Genomic DNA, 24,203 nt, shown 5'->3' with positions numbered 1-24,203 from the left:
GCAACACCTTGGATCGACCTCAAATTTGACTTGAAATCTGTGCTTTTCCTTCTATGTAATTACCAAAACTAACTTTTGTGGAAATTCATCCATGGTCCTTTAATGTTTAGGGAAATAGTGATTTTTAACTATGTACACAAATCCTTTGAAATTCTTTCCTCCCTATTTCCCCCTCCCCTTGAGTGAGGCTGGACTTGATGGCTTTCTTTTAGCAAATAAATGTGGAGGAAATGATGGTGCATGATTAGGTCTTTAACAAATTTATTTATTTATTTACTTTTGACTGCTCTGGGTCTTTGCTGTTATGCGGGCTTTCCTCCAGTTTCTGTGAGCAGGGGCTACTCTCTAGTTGCGATGTGCAGGCTTCTCATTTCGGTGGCTTCTCTTGTTGCAGAGCCTGGAGCGCACGAGCTTCAGTAGTTGCGGTTCTCGGGCTCTAGAACACAGAATTAATAATTGTGGGGCACGTGTTTAGCTGCTCTGCAGCACGTGGGATCTTCCCGGATCAGGGACTGAACCCATGTCTCTTGCATTGGCAGGTGGATTCTTTACCACTGAGCCACCAGGAAAGCCCATGATTGGGTCTTAATAGGCACTGTGGGGACTTCCCTGGTGGCCCAGCGGTTCAGAATCTGCCTTGCAATGCAGGGGGTGCAGGTTTTGATGCCTGGTCAGTGAATTAAGATCCTGCAAGCCATGGGGCAACTAAACCTGCTTGTTGTAACTAAGACCCATCAAAGCCAAATAAGTAAATAAATATTTTTTACAAGGCGGTGGGGGGGCGGGGCGTGGGCATTGCATGTCTTCCCTCTTGCTTTCTGTCTCTTGGGTCACTGACTTTGGGGGAAGCTCTCATCTCATGAAGACACCCGGGCAGCCCCTTGAAGAGGTGCTATGGTGAGGAACTGAGGTCTCCAGCCAACAGCCGTGTGATGAGCCATCTTGAAAGCAGACCCTCCAGCCGCAGTCAAGCCTTCAGATGATGCAGCCCCACCAACATCTCGACTGCAGTTCCACAAGAGACCCTGACTCATGGAAGGAGCCCTGTGGCCTCAGGAGTCCAACCTCAGAGCCAAACACCCCCAGTCAGGATGGGTCCTCACTCTCCCCCGTGATGTGCAGAGACAAATCTCGCTCTGGAAGCAGTGTGCCAGTTCCGTCAGGCCTGAGGATGCCAGAGAAACAGCAAGAGACACTTGGTCTGAGGGAAAGAGACGCCCACAGAGGCTTGGGGCAGCCACTCCGTGCGTCCCGAGGGGAACCGCTGTGCCTGGGTTCCTCTTGCTTGTGGACAAACCCCAGGGCTCTGCACAGACAGACAGACTGGATGGTGACTTGGAGACATGGAAACTGCCCTGCGCTGTGGCTGGGGTTCATCGAGGGGTCGAGAGTCTGACCAAAAGTGAGGGACTTGACAGGAAGAAGTCCAAGGCGAGGGTCTGCAGCTTGTCTGGCAGCCCTCATATGACATGGTCTTCTGTCTGAATCCCATCTCCTCATCATCGAGGCAGGCAGGCTGTATCCCCCTTTGCGGGGTCTGTAGGGCCAGGCTTACCGATAGTCAACAGAGTGGAAAGTGCCCCCAGGGGACCAGTTTTGATTTTCCTCCCTGAGGTGAGCTCTTCTGGTTTGAAATGAGTAAATTTCCTTGCTCATTAACAAAAACAACAACAACAACAACAACAACAAAACTACAGACACTTCCTTGGGCTGACAAGTCTACCTGGTTTGTCTTTGGCATTTATGGATTATCTGGGACATTTAGAGAATTTCTGTTTGCCTGGAACTGAGAGGGTTTCCCAGGATATGAGGCTTTCATTGTTAAAAAAGCGTACAATCTGGGAAAATAGGACAGACAGTCACTTATTGGCCTTTAGATAAGTGGGAAGTCAGGTAAATACAGATAGGGGGTTTTTTTAATAAAAAATTAATGATAATATTTATCACTCACCTTCAGGGGAACATATCTTAACAAGAAATAAAACCCTTGATACTGAATTTCTTCAGAAAAGTCCAGTGCTCTTGCGGGGAAGGACAAAGTTCTATTTCCTAGACTTGACCTCTTTGCCTTAAAGTTAGTTTCTGTTAGCAGCACTTGCAAACAATAACTCACCTGAAGAACTGGGCTTTTTCTAGAAAGACAAGGTGAAAGGTAGGTTGTTCTGTGAGTCAACATATCTGCAAGGAAGCAAGCAAATTTAATTTAAATGCTAGCCAGGCTCTCAGAGGGACACCTGATTCTTCACAGGCTTGCATTTATCTTGAATGTGATTATCAGGCTACAAAATTCATTGTGCAAGAAAAATAACTGTTTCAAATTAAAACATTTAACTTCATATCCTTAGGAGTATTAGGAGTCTCCATTGTATCATGATGGTTGGAACTTGATCTTAGCCAATACCAGAGTCCTCATCTTTTCTCCAAGGTTGTGTCTAAGCTCAGGGTGGTGTTGGGGTTGAGGAGGTATAAGGTGCAGGGCAAGGATAGAGGCAAGGGCCTCTATTACTCAGAGCAAATCCTCCTGAGCCCATGTGCTGCACCAGACACTCAGTGCTTCAGAGGCATTCTTTCTCTTTGTCTCAGATCAGTATTGATCTGCACTATTTTTATCCCCATTTTACAGGTGAGACACAGAGAAGGGAAGAGACTTATGCAAGGATGACAGGGAGTAAAAGGCAGAGCTGAGGTATGACACCCAACAGCCTGATTCTAGAGGCAGCCGTCCAGGGTCCTTCATTTAATGAACGTTTGTGGATTGTTGTTACCTTGGGATGGAGCAATGAGCAAAGCAGACAGAGCCCCCTGGCCCGGAGGTGCCCCCATCCTGGCCTCTATACTCCATCGCCTCTCTTCAGCAGCCACAAGACATCCACTCCTCACTTGGTCCTGGGGCAGCATTTTCTCTGGTTCCCACTCTCGAAGGCTCTGTGTCCAGTGACCCTCTTATTCCTTCCATCCTTCTCCTAGGAAGACAGACATTCATTCTGCTCTGTGCACCGTGCTGGCCACAGTGGTCAGCTTTTGCAGAGCTAAGAGCCCATCTCCTTCCAACTGCCCTCAAGCACAGGGCACCCTTGCTCTTGCCACATCAGGGCCCAGGGAGAGGTCTGATCCCCGGGACCCACCGCACGTCTGGCTCAGGTGGGTGCAGGGGCTAGTGCTCGACTTCCCAGAGCATCCATGCTTGCCTCTTTCCTCTTCTCACTCCCCTTCTCAGTGGACAGGAAACTGGCTGTAATTTACCCAGGTTATTCCATGTTCCATGTGACTTGACAGCTACAGATTTTCAGTTTCAAAACCCTAAAGGTTTCTCTGCTCACTGCAGAAAATCCCTTCCTCCAGCTGGACGTGTGTGGCTGATCCCAAGTGGCAGAAAAGTCAAGTAAGGAATAACCACAGTGGCTGCCCTGGTAGCTCAGATGGTAAAGAATCTGTGTGCAATGCAGGAGATGTGGGTTTGACCCCTGGGTCAGGAAGATCCCCTGGAGAAGGCAATGGCAATCCACTCCAGTATTCTTGCCTGGGAAATCCCATGGACAGAGGAGCCTGGCATGCTACAGTCCATGGGGTCGAAAAGAGTCAGACACGACGGAGCAACACTTTCACTTTCAGGGAGAAAAAACCAGCTGTTTGCAGTGCAGGATGACGGCCTATCCTCGTCTTGACATCTCAGGCCCTGTAAATAAGCACCATTTGGGACTTCCCTGGAGCTCCAGTGGTTAGGACTTCACCTTCCAATGCTGGGGTTGTGGGTTCCATCCTGGGTCAGGCAGCTAAGATTCCGCATGACTCACAGCCAAAAAACCAACACAAAAAACAGAAGCAATATTGCAGCTGATTCAATAAAGGCTTTAAAAATGATCCATATCAAAGAAATCTTTTTAAAAAATAAGCTCTATTCATGCATTATTAACGCTCACAATACCTCTTCAGCATACACCCTTCTTTGTGCCTCCGTTTACTCACTTGTAAAGTAGGAAAAAAAATAATACTCACCTCAGAGTTTGTTGGGAAGATTAAAATGAGTTAAGTTTCAAGTGCTCAGAACAGTTCCTGGCAAAGAGCTGCTGTGAGCTGTCAGCTGCTGTCATTGTGATAATTTCCTGTCATATCTGTCTTTCCCTTTACATATATGCCAGGGTAAAGGACCATGTTTTAAAAGTCTATTTCTGTATCCTCAGCACATGCCATGGTCTGGCATGTAGTAGTTATTCAATACATGTTGAATTTTAATTGAATGAACAAACCCTGTTATATTTCTCTCTCTTAATGTTAAAAAATCATATTTGATGCAGTAAAGTCGGTAACTTCTCCCCGAAATCCCTCCTCTCCCATTCCTTAAAGAAGATGACATTCCTTAGAATGTCAGAGCTGGGAGGTCATGTGTGAAGTATTAGTCACTCAGTCCTGTCTGACTCTTAGGGCTCCCATGGGCCATAGCCCACCAGGCTCCTCTGTCCATGGGATTCTCTAGGCAAGAACACTGGAGTGGGTTGGCATACCCTCCTCCAGGGGATCTTCCTGACCCAGGGATCGAACCTGGGTCTCCTGCATTTCAGGCAGATTCTTTACTGAATCTGAGCCACCTGTAGCTTAACCTTAACTTACAAAGACAAGTCATGAGCCCCTGGAAGGGGAAGTGAGGCGCCTGTGGTTACCTGGTTATAATGCAGTGAAGGAAGAATCGCCAACCAGGGAGACTGCGGCAGGGGCTTCTCACTTTCTTTGCACAGCTCTTCGATGAGAAAACAAAGCTTATCCCTTCCTGGTACTCGTCACTCACTGACGCCACTGCAGGAATACTTCACAAATAGGCTCTGGGGTGGGAAGAGTACAGACCGCACGATGTTAAAGAGATCAGGGTTCAGACCCCCGTTCCACCACTCACTGGTTGTGTGCTCTTGGATAAATGAAGCCCCACTTTCCTTGTTTATAAACTGTGGACAATAAGCCAGAGTCTGCAGGAGTTTTGTGAGGACGAGAGGAAGGGACGTGTGAGTGCTTCTAGCAGAGCAGACATGCTTGTCTCCTCCTCTCCTCCCCTACCACCACCACCTGCTCTGGTAGCAAAGCAGAGAAGTGGAAGACAGGACCCTTTTCCTCCAGGAGAACACAATCCAAGATCATCGAACATCTTTCTGAGAAGGAAAAAGCTTGAGCGAAGATGAGCTGAAGGGCAGAGTCACTGGAGAGGCAACATGAACTGGGGAAGTTTCATGGAAGAGGCAGTCCTGGTTTTAAAGGAGAGAAAGCAGACAGATCACAAGCGTGGATGGAGCACGAAGCTTTTCCAAAGGGCTTTGCAGAGAGATACTCCCTCCCCCGACGAAGTAGCCACCCTCCCTCTCTACCCCTCTCTCCCAGCTTGGCTTCTGCGCAGCACTTACACCGCTCACTCACACTTGTCTTTCTATAATTGTATCCCCAAACGAGGGGCTTCCCTGGTGGCTCAGATGGTAAAGAATCTGCCTGCAATGCAGGAGAGCTGGGTTCCATCTCTGGATCGGGAAGATCCCCTGGAGGAGGGCAAGGCAACCAATTCCAGTATTCTTGCCTGGAGGATCCCATGGACAAGGGAACCTGGTGGGCTGCAGTCCATAGGGTTGCACAGTCAGACACGACTGACCGACTTAGCACAGCACGGCACAGCATCCCCAAGGAGAACATGAGAGACTCTCTGTTTCACGTTTAGGGCTATTGCTCCCCTTCCTAGAACAATGTCTGGCACAGAACAGTTGTCCAAAGAAAACATTCTTGGAACCAATAAGGAGTGACAAGGTACAAAGGTAGAGACTGGGTTATCCTGGCAAGGAAGGGATGGTCGAACTGAGCAGAGGGTCTATGTTTAAAATATTGAGGAATACAGCAGACAGGGCTAAGGTGCAAAGGCTGAGATTTGATTCTTTTCAGCGACAGAGAGAAAGGCTCAGCAGTGAAGCTGGTGGAGTGGCTTCCCTCTCCAGAAGGCCCACATTCCTGACCTTTGGCCAGTCCCTTTCACTCCCATACCAGCCGGTGAGGCTCGAGAGATAACCTCCAGCCACCCAAGACCCTGGGTGCCTTTAGGTCAGCCCTTTACATGGGGATCATCTGTGGTCACAAGTCATTCTCAACTGTGTTTAACTCTGGCGAGTGTTGGTCCAAGGAGAGCAAAGCATTAGCAAAAAAAAAAAACACACACACTCAGAACCCACAAAAGAACACGGTTGAATCACCAAGCATCTTGTTTGTCTTAGAGGTTGAGGTAACCTCTAGGAGTCTTACACCCATAAAACTGTCCGCAGTATTGAAAACATGCTGTAGAAAAACTCCCTGGTGACCAGGAATGTCCCTTCCAACGTGGAATGGAACTGGAAACTTTCTGAAAAACCTGAAGGACCGCGGGTTGCCCAGTGTTGCTGCTGTCCGGTAGGGGGCGCCGTTGGTACAAATTGTGTCGTTGACTCATTGATTCCATTATTCTCCTGACCGTCTGGCTGTGTTTACAGCTTTGCACAGACACTTGGCCCTGGTTTTTTTTTTTTTTTTTTAACACTGAATAGGGGACAGGTGTGCCAGGAGAAAAAAGTGGCTTGTTCCAATACTTCGAAGGAAAATGCTTTCCTGCTTGGCACCTTAATGACCCTAACTAGTTTTCTTCCTACAAAAACTTTTTCACGGCTTTCTAGTCCTCATCATATCAGACTGGCTTTTCTCCTAAAGAGATTATTTTATGTAGTTAATCCCAAGGGTCAAGGTTTGGTGTCCCCAGAATCCCTGAATTAGAGGAATGTCGAGCTGTCGATCTGGGGGAACCCAAAGTCCCATCCACCAGCTTGAAGAAAACCTAGACAACATAGGGTCAAGCCCAAGAGATGAACTTACCAGGGCAGCGAGGGTGATTATTTTGGAAAACTGCTCCTGGGTCCTCCTGTAAGCAATGCACAGTCATTTGAAGAAGGGAGCTGCACCCTAGAAATCCCAAAGAGGGGGTTGATGAGAGCTTCCCAATGCTGGTTACCGTGTGGATGCTTCCCTGGGGGCTCAATAAAGAAAGAATCCACCTGCAATGCAGGAGACCAGGTTCCATCCCTGGGTCAGAAGATCCCCTGGAGAAGATGGCTACCCACTCCAGTATTCTGGCCTGGAGAATTCCACGGACAGAGGAGCCTGGCGGGCTACAGTCCATGCGGTCACAAAATGTTGGGCAAGACTGAGTGACTAACACTTCACTTTTTTTTTAACCCCCTTAGGCACAGGATGGTAGATTTGCATCTCTGGAAGCTTCGAGCTCACAGAATAAGGGATGAATAAAGGATGCCCTCCTGAATGCTAATCCTTCACCGCTTTCTAAGCAGCAAGCCTCCAAGGCTGACTCAGCTTCCCCAGATCCTGCTTGGGCCACCTTGGGATGCCCAAGTCAGTATATGGGTCAGGAAAGCACCAGGACTCCTGGGAACATGCAGATACGCTGATCTTTTCTGGAGTCTTGGACCTTCCCTGTCCCCAACAAACCTGCCTCTGGTTCTTCTAGCAAAGGAGGGCAGTGAATCCCCCCAAAGTTCCAGGGCTCCTCATGGCTCAAGGACTCTGAGATCGGGCATCCAGTCTGACTTGGTGTCTCAGGACGGCCAGGAAGTCCCTTCTGGCCCCTCAACTCCCTCACACACACACACACACCACACACACACACAACTCCAGCGGATGGAGGTACCAGAGAAAGGCTGGGAAACAATGGTGGCTTTCACCCAGAACCAGCTGAGAGGGGACGACCGTGGCAGGGTCTGCAGCCCCGAAGCAGGGTGCCGTCCTGTGACTCTGAGCTCAAAAATGTGTGAAATTTCTTTTTGCTGGGTATTCTACATCAAGCGGAACCTGTTCTCAGAGAAACATTCCATTTCACAGACCCTAATGGCTTTCCTCTGTGCCGATGCATTAATGAGGCTCCGGCTCGTTCTAATCAGAAGGAAGCCATGCAGATAATTGCCTGAATTTTTAATTCAGGGTTATGATAGGGGAATCAAAGTCACACTGCAGTTGCTGAGGCTGCCTCTGGTTCCAGGCCATTGACTTTTGCAATTTTCTTTGATTCCCCCTCTCCGTCTCTTTCTCCCCCACCCCCAGCTCTCTGCTTCTCCCTCTGTCTCTGGGACTTGGTGGAGACTACAGTTTCAGGTATGGGCGGGCTTGGAGTAATGGAGCAGCCTTGAGGTCTCTACACAGTCTTTCTTCTTCCTCCTCCTCTTTTAAACCCTCTCTTTCCCCACCCCACCCCCACACACACCATAAAAGTGTGCATACAGCCTGCACCTGTCACCCCAGAGCTGGTTCTGGGAGAGTGCTCCTCACTGGCCTTCCCACTCAGGGTCTTCATGCCCGTAGGCAGAGACAGGAAATTTGCCCCAGGAGAGGATCTCCCTTGGCAATTGACTTCTCATTTCACCCCAGTTCTTTGGAACAATGGAGAGAAATGGAAAGGCCAAGGGAAAATAAACCAGGTGACCAGGGCAGCTCAGTGACCTGCTCTAGAGGATGCGGGGCCTAGAGCAGGTGGGAAGCTGGAGGGATCTAAGCCTAGGTCTTCCTAAATTAACTCACACCACAATCCCCACACACTGGAAATTCTAAAGAACTTACAGGTCTCTGAGAGCTTACAGGCGGTAAGAGGTGCAGAAAGAGGTGCAGGCAAACTGGTTAGATTATTTGCCACGCACCAGCAAGGACCCAGAGGTTGGTACAGAAGGAGGCTCCCTGACGTTGGGCAGTCTTCCCACTGTATCCAGGACCTTGGAGTGAAAGAGAATTTGCTAGGGTGAGAGTCAGTCTTTCTGGCTCAACCCCAACCAGGCAAGCTGGCTTTTCCAGGAGAGTGACTGTTCCTGCAAGGAATGTGTCTTCTCCCAGCATCCTCCAGGGCTGGCTCTACTACCACAGTATCAGCAGATGTTTGCACGGGAAGCCAGCAGTCAGCAGAATGACCCCATCCCTTCCAGATGGGGCTGCTGAATCCCTGGTCACCAGTCATATGGTCTAACAGGAGACTTTATTTCCACATCTCTGGTTCTATACAGGTTCAGGATTCTTACTTTCAAAAATAGAGAAAAGATGTTTGCACCATGACTGAGCATTTTCTAGGTACCAAGGCTCCTTTACCATCATTCCATTTAATTGTAACAAGTGCCTCATGAAGAAGAGATGACCACCTCTACCTTACAGATCAGGAAAACCAGGTTCACCAGAAAGAAACAGAAATTTTGCCGCCTCCTGTATCTCCCTTTCCATTGGAACGTTTCTCCAATGGAATCCAGAAGTTCCCCTATAGTTGTGTTCTCAGGGCTTGGTGATGCCACCAAAGGCAGTCTTCCCAACTGCTGGCTTCCAGAAATTGTAAGGAGCAGTTAGCTTTATCATGCTGGTGGAATTTGCCCTCATCGGGGCTTTTGTCTCCTCAATAAAAAGTGTCACCTCATGCTTGAGACCCGGGTTTGACTCCTAGTTTGGAAAGATCCCCTGGAGAAGGGAATCGCAACCCTCTCCAGTAGTCTTGCCTGGAGAATTCCAAGGATGGAGGAGCCTGGCGGATTATAGTCCACGGGGGTCGCAAAGAGTCAGACCCTACTGAGTAGCTAACCCTTTCGCTTTCGTGCTTGAAGAGCACCCCTCTCCCTAATGTGCCCAAGCAATCCTCAATACGCTCTGCTGTCACCTAAACACTAACCGGGAAAGGGGAGAAGACTCAACTCCTTAGCAACATTCCATCCATTTAGACCAGTGGACCTCATCTTGGCTCTGTAATATATGAAGGTAGCACAGAATATCCTAAGAAATATTTGTGAACTTCTGTTGAACTTTTTATGCAAAATCACTCTCCATTTCTTTTAATTAAAAAAAAAAGTCATGGCTTTGGAACACCTTTATGCAGAATTCAGTTCAGTTCAGTCGCTCAGTCGTGTCCGACTCTTTGCGACCCCATGAATCGCAGCACGCCAGGCCTCCCTGTCCATCACCAACTCCCAGAGTTCACTCAGACACGTCCATCGAGTCAGTGATGCCATCCAGCCATCTCATCCTCGGTCGTCCCCTTCTCCTCCTGCCCCCAATCCCTCCCAGCATCAGGGTCTTTTCCAATGAGTCAACTCTTTGCATGAGGTAGCCAAAGTACTGGAGTTTCAGCTTCAGCATCATTCTTTCCAAAGAATTAGGGTCTCATCTATTCAGGAATAGTTTGACCCAGGAATCAAAGTGGGGTCTCCTGCATTGGATTCTTTACCAACTGAGCTCTCAGGGAAGCCCATCACCTATTCAGCCAGTCAGCAAACAATGAGCACCTACTATGTGCCAGGCTCTGCCAAACGCCGAGGATACTAAGTTAAAAGACTCAGTCCTGCCCTCTAGGAGGTCTCAGTTTATTGGGGTAGATGGATGTGTAAAGACTTACTGTGCAGGGTAAGGGCTGCAGCAGAGGCAAGCACGATATGTTATGAATATTGACAGGGATTCTGAAATCAAGTTAACAAGATGATGAGTAAACTCCAACAAAATGGAGAGGAACAGCAAAAACGCTTATTCCTGAACCCAGAGTCTAGACCTATTCAGAGACAAAAGACCCCAGTCTAAACTTGGTTCCTGGGACTTCCCTGGTGGTCCAGTGGATAAGACTCCATGCTCCCAAAGCAGGGGATCAAGGTTCACTCCCTGGTCAGGGAGTTAAGATCCCACATGCTGCAGCTAAACCCTTGTGCTGCAGCCGTTGAGCCGATGCCTTCTGGAGCCCACGTGCCACAACTTGAGAAGCCCGCCTGCCAACGATTGTAGAAGCCTGTGCACCGCAACGAAGATCCAGTGCAGCCAAAGGTATGAAAAATAAAAGAAACTTGAGTCCCTTCTCATCTCAAGAGCCATCTTTCTCTTAGCTCCCTGGAGACCCAGACTGCTCCCCAGGTCCTGTGCATTCCAGCTCCAGCCCTGTGAACTTGGCGTTAATGATTAAACTGGGCATCGGTGCCATGGCTTCCTTGGGGTGAGCTGGACTGCTCAGCTCTGGAAACTGCCAAGTTCCTGGCTCTGCTCCAGCCCAGGATAAGCCAGAGACACAGCCAGCCCCCACACCCAGAGGCAGCTCTTTTTCCAAGTCGGCTGGAATCTCAACGATATGCAGTCATGGAACCTTCTGCTGCACACCTAAGGCACTGTGGTACAGTAGAAAGGGGGTGTTCAAGGAGGTGGGAGTCTTGGGTCCAAATCCTGGCTCTGTTCCTAACCAGATGGGTGACCTTGGGACAGTCTCCTTACCTGTTCTGAAGTTCAGGTTCCTCATCCATAACAAAAGAAGGTTGGACCAGAGCATTCCTTGTTCTCTCACACTTCCATGACTTTGCACAGGCTGTAACCGTTCCCTGGCACACCCTTCCTATCCCTTCTGCCTTCTTACTCATCCTCCAGGATGCAGCTGAAGGGTCGCCATCTTCAGCAAGTCTTCCCCAACCTTCTCCCTACAGACTGAAAGGAGGGTGCCCCTCCTTTTATTCGATGGCACTGTGTTCCCTTTAGCCCATTGTTATGGTTGATTTGCTTTACCCGGAGTCTGCAACAAAACAGCGCCTAGCGTCTAGTATATGCGTGTTCAGAAATTTTAAGTTTCATCCAGTCAGAGTCGTCATGATTACCGATACTGATGAAATTATTTCTACCATTTTATTTTGTGTTTGCTTTTGATCGCTTCTTTTTATGCATTCTACCAAACTGACTGTATCTTCTTTTGTTTGGTTTGGAAGTTTTCCATTTTATTTCCATTCTTCTTGTAGGAACCCTTAAAATTTTAACATAAATACTTGCTTTAATGACTATAAAGTTAACCAGTATCTCTAACTTCTTATCCCCCAATAGAAAGACTTTAGAACATTTTAACTGTTCTTCCTAAATTCCTATTGTGCCTCAGTATTTTAGCTTTATTTTATTTTTAAACCTCTAAAATTACTTTAAAATTTTTGTAGCTGATGATTATTTAGACATAACAATGGGCTTACATATATGTTTTATTTTGCTCATATTGCTTCTTGCAAGGCACCTCCTATCTGGGCTCAATTCACTTCTTGAAACACATCCTTCAGTAGTCCCTCCAGTAAGAGTTTATGACGATAAACTCTGTCTTCATTTGAAAATGCCATTATTTTGCCATCTCTCTTGAATAATAGTTCAGCTGGGTATAAATTTATACACCAGTGATTATTCTTCCTTTGCGCTTTGAAGGTTATTTCCACTGTGTTTTGACACATTCGGTGGCTAATAAGAGGTCTCATTTCAGTCTGACATTCTGTATAGGAGACGTGTTTGTATTCATACTTTTCACACTTTTAACATTTAACAAACATAGCTTTTAACATTTTTGTGTTTTGTTCTGTTCTATGTTACTTCTGCAGCCTCACTGTGCTGATGTATCGACGTGTATAGTTGTTTTTATTTATCTTGCATAGGACTCAATATACTCCTTTAATCTAAGAACTCATTTATCTTTTTTTCCAAATTTCAAAGCCAGGATCCCTTTAAATATTCCCATTTCTAAATTTCCTTTAGACTCTCTTTTAGAATCTCTATTAAAAGTATGTTGGACCTTCTCATTCTATATTTCATGTCTCTTCATCTCCTTCCATAACATACTTTTCTTTACTTCACTATGTTTCATTTTGGGCAATTTCCTTAGTCCCACATTTCATATCACTAATTATCTCTTCATGCGTAGCTTTTCCATCATCTAACCAGTTTATTAAGTTTTTGGTTCCAATGACCTATATTTTTCATTTTTAGAAAGTCCACTTTTTCAGACATCCTTATTCTAAATACTAAAAACTGTGTCCCTTTCTTAGCCTTTTACCTCTTTAAATATTTTAAACACACACATTTTATAGTCTTTTCCAGAGTGTTCTATTATCAATAGCTTTGTATTGTAGATACAAATGCCCCCATTCTTTATCTCTGTTAACTCTCCCTCATGGAGCTTCGGTTCCTAGTGTAGTTTGTAAGTTGTCATCATGGTCTCATCTTCAGCAGTGATTATCTTTCGTGCAGTTTCGCATATGACTCTTCCAGGACCTTAGTGATATTGCTGGTTCAGACTGTTTCGTATACGGTACCATCTGGATATTATAAATTCAAACTCCACACTGACATGTGACACTGGCGTGGGCTTACAATTTCTCATGAGCATCTATTCTTCCATCCAGAGTCCAGGTGGGTGTTAAGACTCCTGGTAAATTCCCTAAGTTGGTGAGCAGCTCTCCAGTTCCCATTCATATACAGGGGAACCCTTAGAATCCTCCCCACTTCCCCACCTCTCCTTATCCTCAGCTTCTCTGCTGTGCCTTCGCTTAGTACTGAAACTTAGCCTCCCTCCCCTGCCTCTGGATCTGAGAGCCCTGTCAGTCACTATGGTCTCAGGGCCTGCTTACTATGCTAACTCTGAACCCTTCTCTTTCGGTCTTTCTTACAAGCTTGACAATGTATTTTTGGGGAAATTTTTGTTCTACTCAATCCAGATTATCTATGAATTTGTAGACAAATAAGCCCATGTCAGTCAATCTCATTAACCAGACATTTCCAGAAATTTCATTCTGATGAATGATATGCAAGATTCCTCCAGCTCTAAAGTCTCTATTTTTTAAAAAATATTTTTTTATTGGGGGATAATTGCTTTACAATATTGTGCTGGTTTCTGCCATACATCAACACGAATCAGCCACAGGTTTACATATGTCCCCTCCGCCTTGGACCTCCCTCCCGTCTCCCACCCCATCCCACCCCGCTAGGTTGTCACAGAGCACTGGGTTGGGCTCCCTGTGTCGCACAGCACATTCCCACTGGCTCTCTCTTTCACATGTGATAATGTATACGTTTCCATGTTACTCTCTCAATTCGTCCCACCCTCTTCTTCCCCTACTGGGTTCTCTATGTCTGCATGTCCACTGTTTCCCTGCAAATAGGTTCATCAGTACCATATGCATGAGTTATTTACATGTTCTCAAAGGAGAAGCTTGACATCAGAAATAGAAATCCAAGAAACTTGTCCATCTTTCCGCTTCTGCTGCTGCTAAGTCGCTTCAGTCGTGTCTGACTCTGTGCGACCCCATAGACGGCAGTCCACCAGGCTCCGCTATCCCTGGGATTCTCCAGGCAAGAACACTGGAGTGGGTTGCCATTTCCTTCTCCAATGCATGAAAGCAAAAAGTAAAAGTGAAGACGCTCAGTCTTCATAACCCCATGGACTGCAGCCTACCAGGCTCCTCCGTCCATGGGATTTTCCAGGCAAGAGTACTGGAGTAGGGTGCCATTGCCTTCTCTGCCATCTTTCCTAGATATATGGAAATAAGACATAGGGTTCAGTGACTCTGGTGGACATGTCTTGGCACATGAACCAAGGTTCTCTCCTAGTTATATTTGGTGACAATAGTCAGAAAATATACTTTTTTGTGTTATTTAAAATGGAAGCAATTCTATTGACCCAACTTATGGAATATTAGAAGACCCAAAGAATTGTTCTAAAGAGCTTTCTGTGTATTGTGATTTATTCCCAACTTTGCTAGCAGTCCAATGTCAAGGCACATTACTGATGAGCTCTTCTTCATGGGTGTTAGAAATGTGCAAGGCTTAGGTGAGAGGGGAGTTTGGAGGAGAATAGATACATGTATAGGTATGACTGAGTTCCTTTGCTATCTACCTGAAACTATCACAACATTGTTAATCAGCTACACTCCAATATAAAAAACAAGGTTTTAAAAAATGCATATGTATTAAGCAGTATATAATATAGCCTTAATTTAGAAAAAAAAAGAAAAAAGAAATGTGCAAGGCTTGTAGGAAGAAGACTGGTCCATGCAAGCCTGAGCAACCGAAGGAAATAGTTTCTACAATCTGCCTTTCTAGAATGAAGACATGATAATAATTTGCTGTATCACAGGATTTTTATTTGTACTGCCATGAAACTACCCCAGAGAAGGCTCTGTTTGTCTTGCCCATGAAAATCATTGCAGTTTGACTCAGCCCTGAAAAGTAAAGTGTGTTGCTTTTCTGTCTGACTCTTTGAGACCCAATGGACTGTAGCCCGCCAGGCTCCTCTGTCCATGGGATTCTCTAGGCAAGAATACTGGAGTGGGTTGCCATTCCTTTCTCCAGGGGCTCTTCCCAATCCAGGGATTGAACCTGGGTCTCCTGCACTGTACGTGGATTCTTTACCATTTAGCCACCAGGGGACACAGAGATGAACAGGATGAGGGCTCTCCAAACCCTCACAGTCTGGATGATGCGAAACATGGATAAAAATGGAAACTTTTCTGTGATTTTTTTTTCATTTTATTTTCATTTATTCACCTACTTAGAATTTTTGGCATTCCTCCTAAATAGTTCTGCTTTTGGAACTTCCTTGGTGGTCCAGTGGTTAAGACTCTGCCCTTCAACTGCAGGGGGCATGAGTTCAATCCCTGCTCAGGGAACTAAGATCCCACATGCCACATGGTGGCCAAAACAAACAAACAAACAAACAAAAATGCTGATTCATACCAAGAAGTCAGTCTATGAGATTACATCTAAAATAATGAACAATATTTTTCAAAATTCCCGTTTCTCCTGAACAGTGGGAGTAGCATTTTTGGACCTCACTTCATGGTAGCTTGTAAAGTATAAGGTGTCTCAACAAGCCCTACCACGTGAAATTCATTTTCCCCTTGAAGCCACAGAAGGGCAGAACTTAGAACAAGCCTGCAGGAGCCTACTCTTTCTCTGAAGCCCAGCGCCCCTGCTCTGCACACCTCTTGGGGCCCCTGCCACTTTTCACTCTGTGTTATCACTGCTGGCATATTTTTCTCATCTTCATCACTGGAATCAAACCCCCTTGAAATCATGGCTCATGCCTGGTTCATCTTATAGTTCTGTAAGTGAAAGTGAAAGTCGCTCAGCCGTGTCCGACTCTTTGTGACGCCTTGGACTTAACCTGCCAGGCTCCTCTATGCGTGGAATTCTCTAGGCAAGAATACTGGAGTGGGTAATCATTCCGTTCTCCAGGGGATCTTCCCAACCCGGGGGTCAAACCCAAGTTTCCCACACTGCAGGCAGATTCTTTACTGTCTGAGCCACCAGGGGAGCCCATAGTTCTGTAAAGTTCTGCTTAAAATTGTTTTTGTCCTATTTGATCTAGTCCAAAGGCAGTTGAGGCCCAAGACTGTTCAATTGCTTACTAAAAATTGCACACCAATGAGGGAATTCTCTGGCAAGCCGATGGTTAAGATTCCGTCCTCCCAGTGCAGGGGGGAGCTGGTTTGATCCCTGATCTGATCAGGGAACTAGGATCCTGCATGCTGTGTGGCCATAAAAAAAATCTTTTTAAATTAAAAAAAAAAAATGCACATCAAGACAGTGGCAAATAGTGTCAGCAACACTAGGACCGTCATATACACTCAGCAAACACCTGCTCTCTAATTCAGTGCTTCTCAGACATTAACCGACCACAGATCACGCAGGGTGATTTTTTAATGCAGATTCTGATTAAGAAGGTCTGGGATAGGGCCTGAGGTTCCACATTTTTAACAAGCTCCCAGGGATTCCAGTGCCGCTGGTCCACAGACCACGCTCCAACTAGCAAGGACCTAACACAAGACAGACCCTCCGTTGTGGGCACACACCATGTGGGTTGGCATTGAGAGGTTGGAAAAGAGCAACAACGTGTAAGAGAGAAAGAAAAGACCCAGACTCTCAAAGCTGAGAGTTCAAAGGCCGCAGGAAAATGCAGACCGGAAATGTGTGCGGTTAGGGTGAAAGTCTGTTCGTAGTATCCTAGGTGACAGGAGAAGGAAGAACCAACTATTTCCCTGGGTTAACCACAGGAAACTTCAATGTATTTCCTTGCAGGGCACTCATTTCCCTCTCTAGTGAGTAATGCTAACACTTTTTTTTTTTTCCTGAGTTTTCAAGCAGAAGTGTACCCAAGGCAGCCTCCTTCAGGCATGCGTACTCACAGGCCCAAGGACCCCATCCTCTCCCACACCCCCAGTGCCTCTGCAGTACTGGGGCCAGTACTAGACAAATCATCTAATCAGAAGATATTGACCCAGACTTCAGCCTCTCTGGTTCCTCTGAGTCCACCTGTTTTTGAGACACTGTCCCAGACAGAGCGTGAATGCCTGACTTCTTAGTATGGTGCTGGGCCGAGGGGGAAGTTGTGATGAAAAGGGGTGGCCATCTGCTGATCGGTTATCATATAGCTGGGGTGTTTCTAGAGTGAGAGCTCCTTAACTCTGCTACTCTGACTCCGTGGGATTTTTTTCTTACCTAATGAAAAACACAACAACAACAACAGCAAAAACCCTTGTTTCAGTTATAATCTCATTTACATTTAATTACATCGCCCTGGGCATTTTTCTTTCACTGGCAACGATTGCAGCCTATAAACAGTGTTAGGGCCCTCAGGTATAGTCACTTCCTGCAAATGAAACTGAGATGGGGGTCCCCTGAGCCAGCCCGGAGCTGCTGGGTACCCGGAGTCTGCCTCATTCCCCCTGGGGACAGGCATGCCAACTCTGACAGCAAGTTCTCCAAAAGGCTCTTTGAAATAGGCTGGGAAAGGGAACAAAGATGAGGAAGTAAATTCCTCGAAGGGGCCACCCAAGTGTTTCTGCCAAGAAAGATGCAAAAGCCTCAGCTCTCCAATTCTGTATATCTTATCCTTTCTTTCTTAAAAAAGATCCCCTGGAGAAGAGAATGGAAACCCACTCCGATATTCTTGCCTGGAGAATCCCATGAGCCTGGAGGGCTACAGTCCATGGGGTCGCAGAGTCAAACACGACTGAGTGACTAATACTACTTTCTTAAAGATTAACAAGGGGAAAGCAGCTAAGCTGAGCAGAGTGCCTCAAAGTCAACAGACCCCAAGTGCATGATCAGAGGCAGAGCACAAGAGTGGTAGCCTGGGAGTGGGAATGGAGGTCGCTCTTCTGGGGACACTGGAATTTTGGAAAGAGAGGAGCCTGAGAAGTTGTCTAGATCAGTTTACAAATGGGAAACCAAGGCCCAGCCAGGGGAAGAGTTGACCCAAGTCTCTATGCAAATACTCCTAGTATATTTTAAATGCATTTATGAAAATATAGGGATGAGGGGACGTCCCCAGCTGGCTCAGTGCTTAAGAATCTGCCTTCCAAAGCAGCGGATGGGGGTTCAATCCCTGCTGGGGGAGCTAATATCCTACACACTGCGGCGAGGCAACAAGAGAAGCCTCCCGCCCCTGCTACGGATCGTAACTAGAGAAAGCCAGCACACCTCAACAATGAGCCCCTGAACCTCAATAAAGACCCAGTGTAGCCAAAATAAATCAATAAATAATGAAATAGAATATGGGCATATGTCCTTTTAATAAAATCCCCTTGGACTATTATCAAGGAGAACTTCACAACTGATCTGTGAAGGTTCAAGAGCTGTAAAGCAAACTCAACCATCTTCAACCTTCTCTTTGATGCTATCAGGACTCCCTGGATTCACTTGGGGAAAAAAAAAGTCATCACATTCATGAAAGATGTATGTGACCACATTAAGTCAGGGGCAGGAAAACTACAGCCCTCTGGTTTGGACACCCATGAGTTGAGAATGGTTTGCACATTTTTGGATGGTTGAAAAGAAAACAAACAAACAAAAAATAACACTTCATGACGAGAAAATTAGGTAAAATTCAAATTTCAGTAAAGTCTTGTTGGTACACAGCCACGTGAGTTTGTTTACAGATTAATTACGGCCAATTTTATACTACAATGGCCAAGTCCATCAATTGGCCAGACTGTAGCATGTTTAAAGCCAAAAATATTCACCATCTTGCCCTTTACAGAAAGAGCTTGCAAGCCCTTCATGTCGAGAATAAAGGTTTGGAGTAGGATGTTGGAAGTGATCCCAGGCTTTGCTTCTCTGTCCATGGGATTCTTCAAGCAAAGAATACTGGGGGCGGGGGGGGGGGGGGTGCCATTTCCTCCTCCAGGGGATCTTCCCGACCTAAGGATCAAACCTGCATCTCTTGCATGTCTTGCATTGGCAGGCAGATTCTTTACCACTGTGCCACCTGGGAAGCCCTCATCTTCTTGTAAGGACCCCAGTTAGATTAGATTAGGGCTCTACTCTTCTGACTTCTTTTAATTTTCATTATCTCTTGAAAGTTCCAAATCTCCAAATGTAGTCATATTGAGGGTTAGAGTTTCAACACGTATATTTGTTGCTACTGCTGCTGCTAAGTCGCTTCAGTTGTGTTCGACTCTGTGCGACCCCATAGACAGCAGCTCACCAGGCTCCCCCGTCCCTGGGATTCTCCAGGCAAGAACACTGGAGTGGGTTGCCATTTCCTTGAGGGGCATGCAATTTAGGCCACATCACTGACTACCTAATACGTTTCTTTTGGAAAGCAGGAAGGAAGGATGGATCGTACGTGCAAAAATATTTACAAATGGTAGAGCAGGTTACACGTGTAGATATTTCACTATCAGGCAGTAGAGTAAGCCCTCCCCCTTTTTAACTTCCCCTCTCCTCCTGAAACTAACTCACGAGCCACCAGACGTGGGTTCTGTTGAGTTTCATGCAGCTGACATGAGAAAGGGGCCTGTGCCCTTCTGGTCTCCCCAAGGGCATTGACCTCAAAGCAAAAGACTCTCCAGCCCTCTCAGTCATCCTAGGGCCTCAGGGCAGTAAGGTACACGTTTTACATCATAATCTGGTGGGTATGCTTCACAAAAAATAACATTGCTCTACCATCCACTGGCATTTTCAAACATATTCTTTGAAGAATAACTGATTTCTGTCTGTGAACCAACAAATTGACTTTATATCCCATTAAATGGACCAGGACCCACAGTTTGAAAACCTTTGCTCTATTCCTTCAAAGGAAAGCGAAGAAGGGCCCCTTCCCTTTTTTCCCCCCAGTTATTAGTCTTCTCTACCATACTTAACATTGTACAGAAGAGTTCTACAGACATTATCTCATTTGATTTTACAACAATCCTGAGAGATACATTTTATAAATGAAGAAGCTGACAGCTAGAAATATAAGCTAACTATGCTCAAGGTCATTCAGCCAGAATTCTACTGGGGTTTGAACCCATGTTCTCTGACTCAGATTCAAAATACTCTCAATATATCATACCAAGTAGTTTTATTTTTGTAAAAAGGGGAAAATTTTGCTCATTTTCCTCATCCACACATTTACTTTAATGTCATCGTTGATTATTCTTACCTTACTTTCTAGCATTAGAAAAATTTTAAACTTTGGGGTAATCTGATTCCTGATTAGATTCGTCTCAAAATTTTTATAAAGCTTGAGTAAACTTTTTTCTGATTATTAAAAAATAGAATTAAATTATATAAAATTTGGTAAAATATAAAAAAGTTGAAAAAAATAAAATCAACCAAAATCTGAATACCAGGGCTTTCTTGGGGGTACAGGGGTTACACTCCACACTTCCAATGCAAGGGTGTGGGTTTGATCCTTGGTTGGGGAATTAAGATCCCACATGAGAAGGCGATGGCACCCCACTCCGGTACTCTTGCCTGGAAAATCCCATGGATAGAGGAGCCTGGTGGGCCACAGTCCATGGGGTTGGGAAGAGTCAGACACGACTGAGCGACTTCACTTTCACTTTTCACTTTCATGCATTGGAGAAGGAAATGGCAATCCACTCCAGTGTTCTTGCCTGGAGAATCCCAGGGACGGGGGAGCCTGGTGGGCTGCCGTCTATGGGGTCGCACAGAGTGGGACACGACTGAAGCAACTTAGTAGTAGTAGCCCCATGGCCAAGAAAATTTTAAAAGAAATAAAAAGTAAAATCAAAATATAAATACCCAGACCCAGAAAAAAGAAATCATTAAGACATTTTGGATATTTCCTTCCAGTTTTCTTTTCTATACACAGGCATGTTTTTAGTGCTTAATTGACGTCATGCTTGATTTTATTGTCTGAACATTATCCCAGAAGCCTTTTTCCATGTTCTTTCAAGCTCTTATGTTTTTAATGGCCCCCAAAATATTTTATGATGTGAATGTGCCACAATTTACTTAACCATCCCCTAGTGTTGGACACTGGTTTGTTTCTCTAGATATCATTTTTGTAAATCAAACTTAAGAAATAATGACCTAACTACTTTTCAATGCCCAGGTGTTTTTCCTGGGTCAGTTCCAACATTCTCTAAATCTTTTTTGGAAATAAGACCTAGATGGAGACCTTCAATATTATGTAGTTCAGTATCTTCGATTTAAAGGTGTGGATTCCTGCAGAAGTTCCCATGGGGCTGTAGAACAGAATATGCGAACAAAGTACGGGGCAGAGTCAAGAAGCCCATGCCCTTGAACTTGGGGATTCGGGTCATTTTAGCAATTAGAAATGAAAAATAATTTTATTTATTTGTTTGTTTTTGGCTGTGCTGCCTGTCATGTGGAATCTTAGCTTCCCAGGCAGGGTTAGAACCCCCATCTCCTGCACCAGGAGCACAGAATCTTAACCACTGGACCACCAAGGAAGTCCCAGAAATGAAAAATAATTTAAGGAGACTCTGGCCCAAGGGCTATATTTCCATCAGTCACCTGTAGCATGACCCCTACAGACTTACATGAAGTAAGTCGTCATGGAGGGAAGCATCAGAATTTGTGAAAGGGGGAAGATGCCCCCAAATTACACTGTAAGGTAACTAGAGAACGGGGCCCTGAGCCCAGATCAAGCAGTTCTCAACTCAGCGTTCTCTTCATCCTTCTGAACAGATGTAGTATAAGTCATAAAGCATCAATGAAAATTTCATAGGACTGAATGTTCCATCCCCCAAACAGGCAAATGGTACTTGTGCACTGAGGTTTACAGTCTGGCTGGGCAGAAATAAAAACTCAAAAATAAAACTCAAGTAAAAACTCAAAAAAAAAAAAAAAAACCCAGCAAAGCAATAGCTTCAGTGTATTATAAAAACCAAGACTAGATACATGGAACCGCTTCCATGGAGCAGTTTAACTCCCCACAGAGGTTTAAGCAGAAATTTTGTTCAGACTTATTTTCCCCCCCCCAATGCCAGAAATACATTGGGGGAAGAGACCTATTTTCTTTTTATTTTTAAACCGTTTATTTTGTATTGGGGTATAGCTGATTGACCATGTTGTGACAGTTTCAGGTCAACAGTGAAGGGATTCAGCCATACATATACATTTATCCAGTCTCCCCCAAACTCCCCTCCCATCCAGGCTACCACATAACACTGAGTAGAGTTCCTTATGCTATATGATAGGTTCTTGTTGGTTATCCATTTTAAATATAGCAGTGTATATTTGGGGAAGAGACACATTCTAATATCAAATACTTGAACCCTACTGGGACTGATGCTGAAGCTGAAGGTCCAGTACTTTGGCCATCTGATGTGAAGGGCCGACTCATTGGAAAAGACTCTCATCCTGGGAAAGACTGAATACAGAAGGAGAAGGGGTCGACAGAGGATGAGATGGTTAGGTAGGATCACCGACTCAATGGACATGAATCTGAGCAAACTGTGGGAGATAGTGAAGGACAGGGAAGCCTGGTGTGCTGCAGTCCATGGGGTCGCAAAGAGTCAGACTTGACTTAGCAAATGAACAACTGGAGCACATGTTTTAACAAACACCCAGACGGTAAATATCTGCCTTTGGTTGGTCTAAAACTATGCCCTGCCTAACTTCCACAACCTCCATGCTGTCTTGCCATCAAAATTCCACTAACTGTCGCATCTTGGTTGCTAAAGAACCTGCCTATTGCTGAACTCCATTACTAACATTACTAGTCCCTGCACTTTCCTTTGCTGCTAACTTTGGCTCAAATACAGGTTACCCTGTCAACTCTGTGAACTGGTAGCAGCTTTCCAGAAGGCAAATTGACATGGCATATCAAAAATCACAAAGAAGTCTATACCCTTGGGCCAAATAATCAAAAGAAAAAGGAAAAGAAAATTTACAGAAGATGTCCAACTTGGTGTCATTTAAAACTATCTCACAATAAGCTAACCACAGCATATCTCTCTTGCTAGCTGTTTTTTGTTTGAAGCGGTTCTCTTACAGGCCTGGACATCCTTCTAAAGCTCACAACACCTCTGTCACAGATGTGAAAACCAAGGCTCAGAGCACTAAGCGGTCACTGAATGCCTAATAAATGGTGGAATCCAGGCTTCAACCAAAGATTTTGTTCCGCTCATCCCAAGAATTACTTGGGACCCAGACACCTGAGCGGTGAGTGTCAGGAGTGAAGCATGATGCCGTGACCTCCACAGTGAGCGAGAAGACGTTTCAGCCAGGTGAAAGAGGCCTTCCTGAAAGAACCTTATGGGACCAGAGAAGGACTCCAAATTAAACCCACAGTTTGATTATAATATTCATAAAAATATGTGTAAAAACTGAAAGCAGAGACTTCCCTGGTGATCCAGTGGGTAAGAATCTGCCTTTCAGTGCTTGGGAAGTGGGTTTCTGGTTGGGGAACTAAGATCCCACGTGCCATCAGCAACGAAGCCAGGGGGATACCACTACTCTGAGTCCACTTGATCTAGAGACTTCGGAACACAACTACTGAGCCTGCTCGATCTGAGCCCGGGCTCCGCAGCAAGAGAAGCTTATGCAACACAGCTAGAGAAGCCCAGCGCAGCCAAAATAAAATAAATAAACCTTGAAAGCAGTCACGGAGGAAAATAGTCAGCCTAGCATCTAGGGGAGGAAATGAGTGGATGTTTTATTCTACTTATATGTCCGTAAATGTTTTCATGCCAAAGTCTGCACAGCAAGCCTCAAAAGCAAACAAACCAACAAACCCGACTTGGTCACAGACTGGGGCTTTATAAATGTACGTGGGTGTTTTTCTCTGTCTCCTACCTTTGAGTAACTTCTCCACCCCAGCAGTCCTCTCTCGGTTTCATGATGCTTGCACCTTGTTGAAGCCACAACTTCCCCTCCGGGGATTGCTGAGTGCTCAGGAGGGGATCACGGGGAGGACTTTTTCAGCAGAGGCGAGAGGATATTGGAGTATGACATCACTATTCAAATGGCGAAGGAGAGAGGGAGGGCACCAGGTGCCCAGGAGAAAACCAGTGGGCTTTTATGGCTCTGTTTATGGGAAGCGCTCCACCGGCTGAAAGGTCAGGAGCTGACGTGTCCAACGGCACTGGAGCATCACATGAAAAAATAGAACCTTATAAAAATTCATAAGCTCACCAAGCACCCAC

At 45.6% G+C, this 24,203-nt stretch overlaps 1 long non-coding RNA gene across 15 annotated transcripts; it reads right to left on the bottom strand.

Moving 5' to 3' along the window:
* Window positions 1-244: 244 nt before the first annotated feature.
* On the bottom strand, window positions 245-24,101 carry LOC138447207 (uncharacterized). Of its 15 annotated transcripts, none has more exons than XR_011259728.1 (7): window positions 11,272-11,496; window positions 10,418-10,478; window positions 6,865-6,910; window positions 4,659-4,817; window positions 2,766-2,963; window positions 2,114-2,178; window positions 245-436 (listed from the first exon to the last, which is right to left on the bottom strand). It is a non-coding gene; the product is annotated as an uncharacterized lncRNA (long non-coding RNA). The 15 variants fall into 15 exon arrangements; XR_011259724.1 differs by having other exon boundaries at window positions 6,865-6,951; window positions 11,272-11,475; XR_011259723.1 differs by lacking the exon at window positions 10,418-10,478 and having other exon boundaries at window positions 6,865-6,951; window positions 11,272-11,570.
* Window positions 24,102-24,203: the final 102 nt, after the last annotated feature.

Source organism: Ovis canadensis, chromosome 11 (assembly GCF_042477335.2).
Source record: "Ovis canadensis isolate MfBH-ARS-UI-01 breed Bighorn chromosome 11, ARS-UI_OviCan_v2, whole genome shotgun sequence".
In the NCBI taxonomy this organism is placed as follows: domain Eukaryota; kingdom Metazoa; phylum Chordata; class Mammalia; order Artiodactyla; family Bovidae; genus Ovis; species Ovis canadensis.
This window is presented reverse-complemented; position numbering and strand designations above follow the sequence as displayed.